Genomic DNA, 5426 nt, shown 5'->3' with positions numbered 1-5426 from the left:
AGTTTTGTGTATTTTTCATCACTTCCCCCCCCGATGTGGGAGGAGAAGTTATGTTAGGATCCTTTTAATTTCAAGTTCAGGAGATAAACATTTTTCAAGGGAAACTTTAAGATTTCATGTATCCTATGAATTCTTAGGGACACAGTATTCTGGGTTTTGGCTTATTCTTGAGAAACTAAGACAGCATACATAGTTTTTTTGAGAGCTACATGTTTTTTTGAGAGTGCTTTTAAAGGCATGTTGCTGCATCTATAGTTTTTATGTGTTAACAGCCCTTTTGTGGGGGTAAATATCATTGTAAGAAATCATGTCCAGGAATGAAGGTTAGTCAGTATAGGATGAATTAATGTGTCATCCAAGAGGACCACTTGTTTGGGAAAGCTAATGCCAAATTCCTACAGACTATAAAAGTAGCAGTGAAGGACTAGCTAGGCATATATTCTTTCATATCAAGGACATTGCTAATGTGAAATTCCAGTTTGGGAGATGAATATCTCTGAAGACCCTATATATGCATAATAAAAGTGAAAGAAACAATTTTAAATTCCTGACAACTCTCGCTAATATAATGCCAACGGCAATGAACTTCAAAATTTATTTCACCTTCCTCTTCTACCCCCTTATCTCTATATATCTGGTCCCAAGATGGTCAGAAACCAGGATTTCCAAAATAGAGGGAAATAGGTAAAGCAAGAGACAGAGAAAGTGAGCCAAATCTATTGTCAGTCACAAGTACATAATGAACCATGAAGGACTTGCAATTCAAGGATGCTATTAAAAAACAAGAGTCCTCAGTTTCAGACAGGAAACTTTATTACTCATGGAACAGGTAGCAACATGAACTTATGTTTGCATTGGTTCTTTATATGTCATGGGCCTGGATAGATACTGAGACTGCAGTGGGTTTACATCATCTGTGGTGAGGAACCATGAGGTAGGAAACCTCACTTTTATAATAGGCTGCAAACAAACATCTCCAAATAAACTTCAGAAAACAAACAGCTCCTTTGTCTCAGATAGAAACATTATTTTCAATAATAAAGATATTTTACAAATTGACATAAGACAAAAGAAAACAATAAAACCCTACCCCATTCTTCAGAGGGAAACAGAATCCTTCTCTTCCACGGTTGTTACTATACAAATATCGTTGAAAAAGTATTCAAAAATAAAGGCAGTCAGTGCTTCTACTCTCAAGATGTACAGAAACATGATTAGACCATGGAGAATAGTCTTGAAACCATTGCCAATCAGTAATAGGCCAAAGCAATGAGATGTGCAAAAATCTTAACTTTAATTAAAGATTGCTGTTTTGGATGATTTAAAGTACTTGGTCATTTTTATTACTAAACTAAGATTGTGTTTTGGGATGTGAAGTAATAGAAAAGCATTTTTAATTATGTAAGAATGATTTCATCTTAGCATGTAGGCACAACAAATTCTAAATATTAACATTAAGGAAGATTAATAGAAAGAGAGAAAGAGAGAGAAGAAAAATAAAAAATAGGGAAAAGAAGGAAGGAAGAAAGTTTATAATTATATGCCAGAATCATGCTTATTCATCATTAAACTGATTATAGATTAGCTAACCACATAAAAAGAGAGATCTGCAATAATTAGAATTTAAAACAAAAGCTAATGTCCATAATGTCTGCTTCTACTCTAGCATTTAATGATCTAGTAAACATTCTAGGTGAGCTAGTATATTAAGTTTATATAATGTGGGTAAATTTGTGTATTTATACTATACCAAATATATGTTTGATGTTTTCTATTTATTTACATTTTAGAAAATATTATCTTAAATACATTTAATTTTGATCCACTGTAAAAGAAAAAAAAAGCAGGCAGTTTGACAAGAAATATAGAGGATTTATGGCTGACTAAAGACTAAAGAGCTTATGTTTCAAAGAGGAAGATACAATTTTCCTTTTAAACATATACATTCCAATCTGTTAGTGGAAAATTTGAAAGATTAAACTGGGAAAAAAAAGAACCATTTCTTTTTCTTTAGTTTGCAATTAATAACTAGTAAGATACTGGAAGTCATTAAATCACTTTTGTCCTACTTCTTATCATCTAAGAAGAAAAATAAGGGACAATCAAATAATTTTACAAATTAAAAGTAAAACTTAATACTAACCCTCTTGCCTAGAAAGAAAATGGCTTTCCATGGGGTATGTGGGTGGCTCAGTGGTTGAGCATCTGCCTTTGGCTCAGGTCATGATCCTTGGGTCCTGGGATCAAGTCCCACATCAGGCTTCTGATGGGGAGCCTGCTTCTCCCTCTGCTTATGTCTGCTTCTCTCTCTGTGCCTCTCATGAGTAAGTAAATAAAATCTTTAAAAAAAGAAAATGACTTTCTAAAATCCAAATGATCTCAAAGGGAAAAGCACAGCTTTGACTAAGCAATAATCAATATAGTTATGGTGAAAAAAATGAAAATAAAAGTAACACATAATAAAGCAAATATAAAACTGGAAAAATGCAGCAAATATTAGAAGAGAAGACAAATATATTATTAAATAATTTAAATTCATATGGAAACACTAAATGCCAAATCAATAATTCGGTAAATTATAAACAGATGTACAGTAAATCCTATGATAAGTATTCAAATCTAATAGGTATTATAGATATTCAAAATATCACTCCAATGAAGTACTATTTTTCATTCATTAAACAGTTGATAAGATGTTATTTCTTGATCACCAAAAAATGGATTGGTGGTCTTGGGCTCATAGGTCTGTTTTTTAAGCTGCTGTTACCCAGGCACTTATATGTAATCATTCTGTATTCTCAACTCATGCCTTCCACCTCAAGATGACTATTAATTTCCAGCCACTGCTTCTATGAAATTGATTTTTTAATCCCATTTATACTAATGTCAAATAACACAAAGGGCAATAAAATAAAATACTTAGAACCAAATTTTACCAAAGATACTAAAGATCTTCACAATGAATATTTAAAATCATTGCTGAAAGAAATTAAAAGTGAGAATATGAAATTGTACAGTTATTTTTTTATTATAATGGCATATTTAAATACATACCTGAGAGAAATACAAAGACTTGCAGATGAATGCCCTTAGCAACCCTATATATAATACTTAAAGAAGGGAAAAACCCAATGCTCATCAGTAGGTATGTAAATAAACGTGTGGTATATCCATTCAAGGGAATTACACTCAAGAAATAAAGTTTTAACACATACAACATGTGTGACAACTCTCAAATTTATTATGTGAAATTTAAGCTAGACAAGGAACTACATAAACTGTGTGATTCTGTTTACATAGAATTCTAGAAAATGTAAATTAATATATTGTTTCAGAATGCAAATAGTGGTTGTTTAGGGACAGGAATCAAGGAACTGATGGATTTCAAGGGAGCAGGAGGTAAACTTCTGAGATTGATTAAAATATTTGCTATCCTATTAATGGTGATACTTTCTCAGAAAACTACATGTATACTAAGTTACTCAAATTATTGGTTTAATTTATTCAAATTTAACTTCAAATATATTTCAAAATTTGTAAAAGTTAGACAAATTGAAGAATAAACCTTCTATAAGCCTCTGTGCAGCTTGAACACTGCTTACATTGCAAATGTGTATCTACTATTTATTATTAGTTTTATTCTGCTAGGCTGTGAGGAATATATGGTGAGAAATCTAAAGAGGATATCTGCTTTCATAAGGCTCTCAATATACTAAGGAAATGATATGTCATTCAATAATAATTAAGATTAATTATAATAAAATTTATTATGAATTTTATGCCAGTTGCTATGGGAAAGCCTTAAAAAGTCAACTAGTATTTGTAGCGACTCATAAATCAGTTCTCCAAAAAAGTGTCTTTAAGTCATGACCTGGAAAATGAGTAGTAATTAGAAATATCATTAAGTTTCAAATTTAGCTTTAAAAAGGATTCATATAGCTCAAGACATTTACTCATCGATGTTATAGAATTATTTTTATGGCTGCATTGTGGAGAATAGATTGGACAGGGATAAGAGGATAGACATGATTTCCAGTGGGCAAATCTTTTGCAGTAATATAGGTGACAGGTGATGGTATTTTGAATTAATTAGCATGGTGTGTATAAAGAAAGAAAAAATGGATGAATTATAGACATATGTAAGTGGTGGTAAGGTTTGAAAGACTAGTAACTGATAGAATGTTGGGAGTGAGGGAGAAATGTCACCAGCTGTTTCTGATGTTTCCTAATATAGAGGAAGATATGGCAAGAATGGATGGGCAGGGGGAGAGGAGGAAAGTAAAGAGCTTTAAAGTGATAGAGAATACAGGTTTGGATGCACAGAGTTTAAAATATATTGAACTGCTGAACAATTACTTGAAAGTTGAATATTGGGAATTAGAGCTCAGATGGAGGAAATAAAAGACAGGAAAAGTCAGAGGTTATGGATCAGAGAAGTCAAGGATTAAGAGTGTTGTGTAAAAGAATTGTTCAAAGTAACAAAGGCCCCGAATTGATCTTGTTCTGTGATATAAATAACATTTGTGTATAATTATATCTGTATGTATCTGAACCAAACTATGAGCAAAGAGGTGATATAACTATATTTACAGAAAACAAGTTTTACTATTAAAATATGCATTTTAACATCCAAAAACTTTTTTCAAGAAAAAAGCTTATCCGTCTCTCATATGCTTTTATTTTCTCACTTGAACCATAATAATATGATCTTCAAACTTTTCTTAACTGGACAGTCTGTAAACATGGCTTATCCAGCTCATTTGTAAGCAAGATGAACACTGCTTCTTGAACTGGTCCCACCAGGAACCCACTGGTTTTCCAACTCAAGTCATCCCTTCTCTGGCTTACCCTCACTATATGGTGGAGCCACTTCAACGCAAAGGCCTTGAAGTCGTTAAAAGTGACAAAGGCTTATTAGATCATATAAAGAGAAGAGATGATAAATGTGTAGCTAATGTAGATAAAGTGCAGTGGGAATATATAATTTTCAGTATTTTAGAACTTGAGAATGTTTAAATGTTGATAAAAAGGGCGTGATTGAGGTTAATTAATATGAATTTATCACAGTATCAGCAAACCTAGCTATGTGATTTTTTTTTTTCCAGGAGTCTCAGAAGTCTGCATAAAGGCAAACAGTTAACCAAAACCTGAATGAAAGTTTGAGTGAGAGTATTCTTCCTAGAAGGGTTTGACAGAAAAAGAAAAAACAAAAACAAAAACAAAAACAAGAACAAAAACAAGGAGATTGAAAAAAAAATTGTCAAGAGTTGTGGAAAAGTTGAGCCATGATATGAAGACATTTGCATCAGACAGATCTCTTGGTTACAACATCAGAGTTGAATGAGACAAAAAATGTATTAAATGATATTTCACACCTCATGGACTCGCCAAGAGTGCCAGAGTTTGGCATGAGAAGTTCTCAACCA

At 32.3% G+C, this 5426-nt stretch overlaps 1 long non-coding RNA gene across 1 annotated transcript; it reads left to right on the top strand.

The window, feature by feature from the left end:
- The first annotated feature begins 3313 nt into the window (after positions 1 to 3313).
- LOC111095392 lies at positions 3314 to 5207 on the top strand. Its single transcript, XR_005356425.1, has 2 exons — positions 3314 to 3399; positions 5106 to 5207. It is a non-coding gene; the product is annotated as an uncharacterized LOC111095392 (long non-coding RNA).
- Positions 5208 to 5426: the final 219 nt, after the last annotated feature.

This window comes from Canis lupus, chromosome 3 (genome assembly GCF_011100685.1).
Source record: "Canis lupus familiaris isolate Mischka breed German Shepherd chromosome 3, alternate assembly UU_Cfam_GSD_1.0, whole genome shotgun sequence".
Lineage (NCBI taxonomy): Eukaryota > Metazoa > Chordata > Mammalia > Carnivora > Canidae > Canis > Canis lupus.
The sequence above is the reverse complement of the archived record's forward strand: the minus strand, read 5'-3'. Positions and strand labels throughout refer to the sequence as shown.